General features: G+C 43.9%; 3 non-coding genes across 3 annotated transcripts; all 3 read right to left on the reverse strand.

The window, feature by feature from the left end:
• Positions 1-557: 557 nt before the first annotated feature.
• Positions 558-775, reverse strand: LOC138286125 (small nucleolar RNA U3). The gene has a single exon (XR_011201819.1). It is a non-coding gene; the product is annotated as a small nucleolar RNA U3 (small nucleolar RNA).
• A 4,121-nt stretch (positions 776-4,896) lies between these two features.
• On the reverse strand, positions 4,897-5,114 carry LOC138286064 (small nucleolar RNA U3). Its single transcript, XR_011201760.1, has one exon. It is a non-coding gene; the product is annotated as a small nucleolar RNA U3 (small nucleolar RNA).
• A 4,119-nt stretch (positions 5,115-9,233) lies between these two features.
• Positions 9,234-9,451, reverse strand: LOC138286126 (small nucleolar RNA U3). The gene has a single exon (XR_011201820.1). It is a non-coding gene; the product is annotated as a small nucleolar RNA U3 (small nucleolar RNA).

Below are 9,451 nucleotides of genomic sequence, written 5' to 3' on the forward strand. Positions count from 1 at the left end.
CACAGCGTAAGGCAACACCAGGGCATCAGTGAGGTTTACTAAACCACGCAAGGCCACCTTGCGTGGCATTGCATGTCTTAATAAATCTAGAGTAACCCATGGCAGCGCAAGTCGCTGCCTTGCGTTACTGTTTGCCGGGAAGGCGTTCCATGGGTAGGGAGTGGGTGATCTTAGGCATCCACCCATGCTCTTTCATGCATTCCCAGATTTACTAAGAGTAGTAAACCTGGGAACGCGTACGCCTTCCCAACTGAGGAGCAACAAGGAGAAATATCTTTGTTTCTCTACGTTTTATCCTCAAGTTGTCCTGCTGAGTTGCGTAAAAGGTGAGTAAATCTTCCCCTTCCCCGGGTCCATTTGAAAAGACCCTCTTTACTTAAATGTACCAAATTACGATTAGAAAGACCGTTTGAAAAGCTCAGTTTATAAAAGAAAGCCCCCAAAAAGCTCAAAAGAGGTGATTGCAAATACAAGTCAAGTGAGAATCTGGCAACCATCAAATATCCAAGAAAAGAAGTTTAAAATGCTGTACTCTCTTAAACTGAAACAAGAAGCTAACCACTCAGTTTGTGTTTCCTTCCTCCAGTTCTTCGTAAAAGAAGAGAGGAACGTTCATCAATAGCAGACAGCAGCTGCACAAATGCAACACTGCCCACTGGCTTCGCGCTCAGAAGAAAACACTACAACTCTTCCTCGTGGTTAGCGAAGACCAGACACTTTCGAACACATTTCCTCAGTTAAAAACTATAGAAATGATCCCTGAAAGTATAGTCTTGCCTGAACCACTTCCAGCTCACACAGACAGAAAAAGTGGAAACCCTTCTTACCTACAGTAAGCACCTGTTGGGCATCAAGTCAAAAAACATATAAATATATAGATAAGACCACAAAATAGCATTCAGCAGATGCGCGTGCATTTCTGTGCAAGAAAGAGTTCTCCCTAGAACTCGGGTGACACAATGCTTTAAAAATTTGCATATCAGAAATCAGCCACCAATCAAATTCAGCCTGCCTTTTCCCGGCCCTGTCTCACACACAGACACACACACACACACAGGTTACCTGTTGGCTGCTCCTGAAACAGACAGAGGACTACAGTATGAAAGTTAAAGTTCAAACAGGTAAAGAAACGGCAGCCATACTTTCCTTTCCTGCTCTCGTTTACCGCAACAAACACATTTTAACTTGTTTAAAAAGTAAGAGAAACAGTTGGTAAACTCACAAAAAAGACAGTCTACCGTTACTTCCAGAGCTTTCGGCACTGCACTAAATGACAATTATTACCATTTCAAGATGGCTACGCATTATCAGACTGCACGAAGTGGGTGAATTTTACTGGAGATCGGACAGAATCACCAGAGCGCTTACTCTGTTCAAGTAAAGCAGCACACACTTGCCCTCTGAGTTCACATCATACTGTGCTGAAAGTGTAGGTGGTGAAAACACTGGGAATTATTCTTGTTCACAGCCTTCATTTTGAAGCTCAAGCCAAGACATGGATTTCTCTGGTAGTGTCATCCTCAGATATCTTGGTGAGATGTTCAACTTCCTGACGCAAATCGATTTACATGTTAAGAGGCAGAGCATTAATTAGCACTCATTTGGACTACTGCAATGCCTTACACAAGGGAAAATGGGGAAAACTTGAAACAAAACGGCAGGTTCCACAGGATTTTGCAGGAAGACAGTTTTCAATCAGAATATTTGGTTCAGATTATGACCTTTCAATGTGCCGAAAGCGTGATACTGATTGCTAGTGAATGAGAAACGACCTGGTAGGTTTGCAAGTATGGAAACAAAAGGTGTAGCAAGCAACCTACCTTTACATTTTGAAAAGTTGCACCACAGATCAAATGTATGGCAATGTCTTCAATCAGTCTCCCCAAACAAAGTAACTCTCCCCCAGTTCACGTGTAAGACCCTTACAAGGCGATGGCATTCCGCAGGAACCACGGGTTACAACGGAACCTACCACTTTCAGATGAGCTCTGAATACCTGGACATCAAAGAAAGCCTTCACATCAGCAACACCTTGTCCTACCAGCCGCTTTGAACATATGCAGCTTTTCCAGGCCCCATGACTTTTAGGCATCTCTGTATTATAGAAGTATCCAAAACACGGTTTATTTTTCTTGTACAGAAGATTCCGTTCACCGGGGAGTGAATCCTTGTCGGGACAATTTTGATCCTAGTATTCTTCAGAATAGGAACCGAACATTTCAGTGAATGTATCCGTCATCCAGCCCTTCCTCAAATGAAGAAAGGAACAGCCATCAACAAAAGACAGTTGTTTCATAAATACAACTCTGCCCTTCCTTTCCAGATCAGGGCTTTTCTGCAACAACTCTCTGACACTTACAAACACTGGGGCAGATTTACGACATTTTGGCGCAGGGCAGCACAGCAAGTCACATTGCTGTGCCCTGTGTCAAAGAAAACGGGCAATAATGTGTTATATGTATGCAATACTGTCCTTTTCCACTGCGCTGGAGCCATTTTGACTGCCTAGAGCCAGCGCCGGCAACCTTGCACCATGGTGCAAGGTTGTCTGCGTTGTAGGCAAAATTGTTTTTGTGAAGGAAGAGGCACCTTCCTACACAAAAACAATCTTGGGAGGCTTTTCCCTTTTCCTATGCGTGCTGCAAAACGCAGCACACATAGAAAGGGGAAACAACAAAGAGAAATAAAGATATTTCTCCTCACTGACCCTCCCCTGGGGAGGGGTAAGGTGTTGGTGCATTCCCAGATTTACATGGCTCTGTAAATTTGGGGATGCGTCTAACAACATGGGTGTTGCGTTGGAACACACACTGCAAAGCCCTTGGATCGCCTCCCTAATGCAGAGTAAGCCAGCGCACCGCTTTACAATGCCTTGCCTTAATCACTATCTACGGGACTATTCAAAGCCACGCCAAGTGGCTTTGCGTGATCTCCTAGATATGGTTAAAAGGTCTGACCGCTGTTGCGTCACTAGAAGTCACGCAACTGCAGTGCAAGCCTCTCTTAAATATGCCCCACTAGTTCCAGTTTCTTTCTTCAGAAACTTTTTATAACGCTATGCCACTCTGTTCCAGTGGCACAGGAAGATGTCACAACAGCATTTTTGCTGCCATCTGGCTTAGCTCTCAGATGGTAAGTGATACAGACTTTAAAAACTGCTGCTGTGGTCTATGCCGCTAACTAAAGTATTGCTTCAGCACGACAGGCTCAAGTTGAAGGCGAAAAACAGTCCACATCCCCTCTTCCAGCAGGCTAGAGGGTACCACAATTTAGTCTTACTTTGTTTTTTGTTTTTATATTTACTTATCTATTTATTTCATTATTTTAAAAAAGGACATTGCTGGGAAGGCAGTCGGGCTACGCTCCTGGCTCCTATAAAGCCAAGATTAGGCAAAGTTTTGAAGCACTCAACTGGCCTGCCGCCAGAGCGGAACCTTCTCCAATTCACGCTCTGCCGCCAACCCACCCACCTCGTTTCCCCGGCATTGGGGCATGTTTGAACTCCAAAATGGCGGCCTCCGGGGTTCCACACATTGCAGCTTTACCATTTTCAAGGTACAGGGATTATTCTACTGTTTAAAAGCTGCTGGCATTCCGATTTTCTTCATGAGGCTATCAATCTTGCAGTGTTCTAATATAGCATACGAGAACATTATTAGGGGCCCAAAGGGATCATTAAACGTCTTCTGTTGAGAGTTATTGACAAAAGCGAGGGGACAGGGCATTTAACTAATGTGACAGCAGAGGAACGACGCCTATGCTGACAGCTCAACATTTCGTTCAATGAGGTAAGAATGCTTTAAATTAAACAGGAAAGCCAAAAAAACGACATTTGCTAGAATATTAGACCAGATGGCTTATTCCAACCATTATTTGATTGTTGCAACTTCACTGTCCCCAATGAATCTTAAAAAATTCCAATGTCCTAAGACATCTAGCCCTTGATGTACTAGAGGTTGTGCGAGCGTTCCTGGGAAGCTGAATGATTTTCTGCTGCGCCTACAGGCTTTTATGGTAAGTAATCAGATGCAATCCTTTACGCTTACGTTACTTTGTGCTATGCGAGTCCCCGTGCAACACCTTAGCAAATGCCCAAGACGGCGTTCTTTGTCCTCATCGGTCTAAGATCCTCAACAGCCTTATACATTTTAGGACCTGTGACCAGGGTGTTACTCTTGGTTTTAGTCTAAAAAGACTAACTAGCATTAGAAAGCCCCTTTTTCCCACGTCAATTCGACAGGGCGATAAGCCACTGAGCGGCACTAATTGTGTGGAAGATGTCTAAACTCTAAAAATAGATCAAACATAGAGGCCCAGATTTATGAAACGCTTGCGTTATCACAGCGTAAGGCAACACCAGGGCATCAGTGAGGTTTACTAAACCACGCAAGGCCACCTTGCGTGGCATTGCATGTCTTAATAAATCTAGAGTAACCCATGGCAGCGCAAGTCGCTGCCTTGCGTTACTGTTTGCCGGGAAGGCGTTCCATGGGTAGGGAGTGGGTGATCTTAGGCATCCACCCATGCTCTTTCATGCATTCCCAGATTTACTAAGAGTAGTAAACCTGGGAACGCGTACGCCTTCCCAACTGAGGAGCAACAAGGAGAAATATCTTTGTTTCTCTACGTTTTATCCTCAAGTTGTCCTGCTGAGTTGCGTAAAAGGTGAGTAAATCTTCCCCTTCCCCGGGTCCATTTGAAAAGACCCTCTTTACTTAAATGTACCAAATTACGATTAGAAAGACCGTTTGAAAAGCTCAGTTTATAAAAGAAAGCCCCCAAAAAGCTCAAAAGAGGTGATTGCAAATACAAGTCAAGTGAGAATCTGGCAACCATCAAATATCCAAGAAAAGAAGTTTAAAATGCTGTACTCTCTTAAACTGAAACAAGAAGCTAACCACTCAGTTTGTGTTTCCTTCCTCCAGTTCTTCGTAAAAGAAGAGAGGAACGTTCATCAATAGCAGACAGCAGCTGCACAAATGCAACACTGTCCACTGGCTTCGCGCTCAGAAGAAAACACTACAACTCTTCCTCGTGGTTAGCGAAGACCAGACACTTTCGAACACATTTCCTCAGTTAAAAACTATAGAAATGATCCCTGAAAGTATAGTCTTGCCAGAACCACTTCCAGCTCACACAGGCAGAAAAAGTGGAAACCCTTCTTACCTACAGTAAGCACCTGTTGAGCATCAAGTCAAAAAACATATAAATATATAGATAAGACCACAAAATAGCATTCAGCAGATGCGCGTGCATTTCTGTGCAAGAAAGAGTTCTCCCTAGAACTCGGGTGACACAATGCTTTAAAAATTTGCATATCAGAAATCAGCCACCAATCAAATTCAGCCTGCCTTTTCCCGGCCCTGTCTCACACACAGACACACACACACACACAGGTTACCTGTTGGCTGCTCCTGAAACAGACAGAGGACTACAGTATGAAAGTTAAAGTTCAAACAGGTAAAGAAACGGCAGCCATACTTTCCTTTCCTGCTCTCGTTTACCGCAACAAACACATTTTAACTTGTTTAAAAAGTAAGAGAAACAGTTGGTAAACTCACAAAAAAGACAGTCTACCGTTACTTCCAGAGCTTTCGGCACTGCACTAAATGACAATTATTACCATTTCAAGATGGCTACGCATTATCAGACTGCACGAAGTGGGTGAATTTTACTGGAGATCGGACAGAATCACCAGAGCGCTTACTCTGTTCAAGTAAAGCAGCACACACTTGCCCTCTGAGTTCACATCATACTGTGCTGAAAGTGTAGGTGGTGAAAACACTGGGAATTATTCTTGTTCACAGCCTTCATTTTGAAGCTCAAGCCAAGACATGGATTTCTCTGGTAGTTTCATCCTCAGATATCTTGGTGAGATGTTCAACTTCCTGACGCAAATCGATTTACATGTTAAGAGGCAGAGCATTAATTAGCACTCATTTGGACTACTGCAATGCCTTACACAAGGGAAAATGGGGAAAACTTGAAACAAAACGGCAGGTTCCACAGGATTTTGCAGGAAGACAGTTTTCAATCAGAATATTTGGTTCAGATTATGACCTTTCAATGTGCCGAAAGCGTGATACTGATTGCTAGTGAATGAGAAACGACCTGGTAGGTTTGCAAGTATGGAAACAAAAGGTGTAGCAAGCAACCTACCTTTACATTTTGAAAAGTTGCACCACAGATCAAATGTATGGCAATGTCTTCAATCAGTCTCCCCAAACAAAGTAACTCTCCCCCAGTTCACGTGTAAGACCCTTACAAGGCGATGGCATTCCGCAGGAACCACGGGTTACAACGGAACCTACCACTTTCAGATGAGCTCTGAATACCTGACATCAAAGAAAGCCTTCACATCAGCAACACCTTGTCCTACCAGCCGCTTTGAACATATGCAGCTTTTCCAGGCCCCATGACTTTTAGGCATCTCTGTATTATAGAAGTATCCAAAACACGGTTTATTTTTCTTGTACAGAAGATTCCGTTCACCGGGGAGTGAATCCTTGTCGGGACAATTTTGATCCTAGTATTCTTCAGAATAGGAACCGAACATTTCAGTGAATGTATCCGTCATCCAGCCCTTCCTCAAATGAAGAAAGGAACAGCCATCAACAAAAGACAGTTGTTTCATAAATACAACTCTGCCCTTCCTTTCCAGATCAGGGCTTTTCTGCAACAACTCTCTGACACTTACAAACACTGGGGCAGATTTACGATATTTGGCGCAGGGCAGCACAGCAAGTCACATTGCTGTGCCCTGTGTCAAAGAAAACGGGCAATAATGTGTTATATGTATGCAATACTGTCCTTTTCCACTGCGCTGGAGCCATTTTGACTGCCTAGAGCCAGCGCCGGCAACCTTGCACCATGGTGCAAGGTTGTCTGCGTTGTAGGCAAAATTGTTTTTGTGAAGGAAGAGGCACCTTCCTACACAAAAACAATCTTGGGAGGCTTTTCCCTTTTCCTATGCGTGCTGCAAAACGCAGCACACATAGAAAGGGGAAACAACAAAGAGAAATAAAGATATTTCTCCTCACTGACCCTCCCCTGGGGAGGGGTAAGGTGTTGGTGCATTCCCAGATTTACATGGCTCTGTAAATTTGGGGATGCGTCTAACAATATGGGTGTTGCGTTGGAACACACACTGCAAAGCCCTTGGATCGCCTCCCTAATGCAGAGTAAGCCAGCGCACCGCTTTACAATGCCTTGCCTTAATCACTATCTACGGGACTATTCAAAGCCACGCCAAGTGGCTTTGCGTGATCTCCTAGATATGGTTAAAAGGTCTGACCGCTGTTGCGTCACTAGAAGTCACGCAACTGCAGTGCAAGCCTCTCTTAAATATGCCCCACTAGTTCCAGTTTCTTTCTTCAGAAACTTTTTATAACGCTATGCCACTCTGTTCCAGTGGCACAGGAAGATGTCACAACAGCATTTTTGCTGCCATCTGGCTTAGCTCTCAGATGGTAAGTGATACAGACTTTAAAAACTGCTGCTGTGGTCTATGCCGCTAACTAAAGTATTGCTTCAGCACGACAGGCTCAAGTTGAAGGCGAAAAACAGTCCACATCCCCTCTTCCAGCAGGCTAGAGGGTACCACAATTTAGTCTTACTTTGTTTTTTGTTTTTATATTTACTTATCTATTTATTTCATTATTTTAAAAAAGGACATTGCTGGGAAGGCAGTCGGGCTACGCTCCTGGCTCCTATAAAGCCAAGATTAGGCAAAGTTTTGAAGCACTCAACTGGCCTGCCGCCAGAGCGGAACCTTCTCCAATTCACGCTCTGCCGCCAACCCACCCACCTCGTTTCCCCGGCATTGGGGCATGTTTGAACTCCAAAATGGCGGCCTCCGGGGTTCCACACATTGCAGCTTTACCATTTTCAAGGTACAGGGATTATTCTACTGTTTAAAAGCTGCTGGCATTCCGATTTTCTTCATGAGGCTATCAATCTTGCAGTGTTCTAATATAGCATACGAGAACATTATTAGGGGCCCAAAGGGATCATTAAACGTCTTCTGTTGAGAGTTATTGACAAAAGCGAGGGGACAGGGCATTTAACTAATGTGACAGCAGAGGAACGACGCCTATGCTGACAGCTCAACATTTCGTTCAATGAGGTAAGAATGCTTTAAATTAAACAGGAAAGCCAAAAAAACGACATTTGCTAGAATATTAGACCAGATGGCTTATTCCAACCATTATTTGATTGTTGCAACTTCACTGTCCCCAATGAATCTTAAAAAATTCCAATGTCCTAAGACATCTAGCCCTTGATGTACTAGAGGTTGTGCGAGCGTTCCTGGGAAGCTGAATGATTTTCTGCTGCGCCTACAGGCTTTTATGGTAAGTAATCAGATGCAATCCTTTACGCTTACGTTACTTTGTGCTATGCGAGTCCCCGTGCAACACCTTAGCAAATGCCCAAGACGGCGTTCTTTGTCCTCATCGGTCTAAGATCCTCAACAGCCTTATACATTTTAGGACCTGTGACCAGGGTGTTACTCTTGGTTTTAGTCTAAAAAGACTAACTAGCATTAGAAAGCCCCTTTTTCCCACGTCAATTCGACAGGGCGATAAGCCACTGAGCGGCACTAATTGTGTGGAAGATGTCTAAACTCTAAAAATAGATCAAACATAGAGGCCCAGATTTATGAAACGCTTGCGTTATCACAGCGTAAGGCAACACCAGGGCATCAGTGAGGTTTACTAAACCACGCAAGGCCACCTTGCGTGGCATTGCATGTCTTAATAAATCTAGAGTAACCCATGGCAGCGCAAGTCGCTGCCTTGCGTTACTGTTTGCCGGGAAGGCGTTCCATGGGTAGGGAGTGGGTGATCTTAGGCATCCACCCATGCTCTTTCATGCATTCCCAGATTTACTAAGAGTAGTAAACCTGGGAACGCGTACGCCTTCCCAACTGAGGAGCAACAAGGAGAAATATCTTTGTTTCTCTACGTTTTATCCTCAAGTTGTCCTGCTGAGTTGCGTAAAAGGTGAGTAAATCTTCCCCTTCCCCAGGTCCATTTGAAAAGACCCTCTTTACTTAAATGTACCAAATTACGATTAGAAAGACCGTTTGAAAAGCTCAGTTTATAAAAGAAAGCCCCCAAAAAGCTCAAAAGAGGTGATTGCAAATACAAGTCAAGTGAGAATCTGGCAACCATCAAATATCCAAGAAAAGAAGTTTAAAATGCTGTACTCTCTTAAACTGAAACAAGAAGCTAACCACTCAGTTTGTGTTTCCTTCCTCCAGTTCTTCGTAAAAGAAGAGAGGAACGTTCATCAATAGCAGACAGCAGCTGCACAAATGCAACACTGCCCACTGGCTTCGCGCTCAGAAGAAAACACTACAACTCTTCCTCGTGGTTAGCGAAGACCAGACACTTTCGAACACATTTCCTCAGTTAAAAACTATAGAAATGATCCCTGAAAGTATAGTCTT

Source organism: Pleurodeles waltl, chromosome 3_1, assembly GCF_031143425.1.
Source record: "Pleurodeles waltl isolate 20211129_DDA chromosome 3_1, aPleWal1.hap1.20221129, whole genome shotgun sequence".
Lineage (NCBI taxonomy): Eukaryota > Metazoa > Chordata > Amphibia > Caudata > Salamandridae > Pleurodeles > Pleurodeles waltl.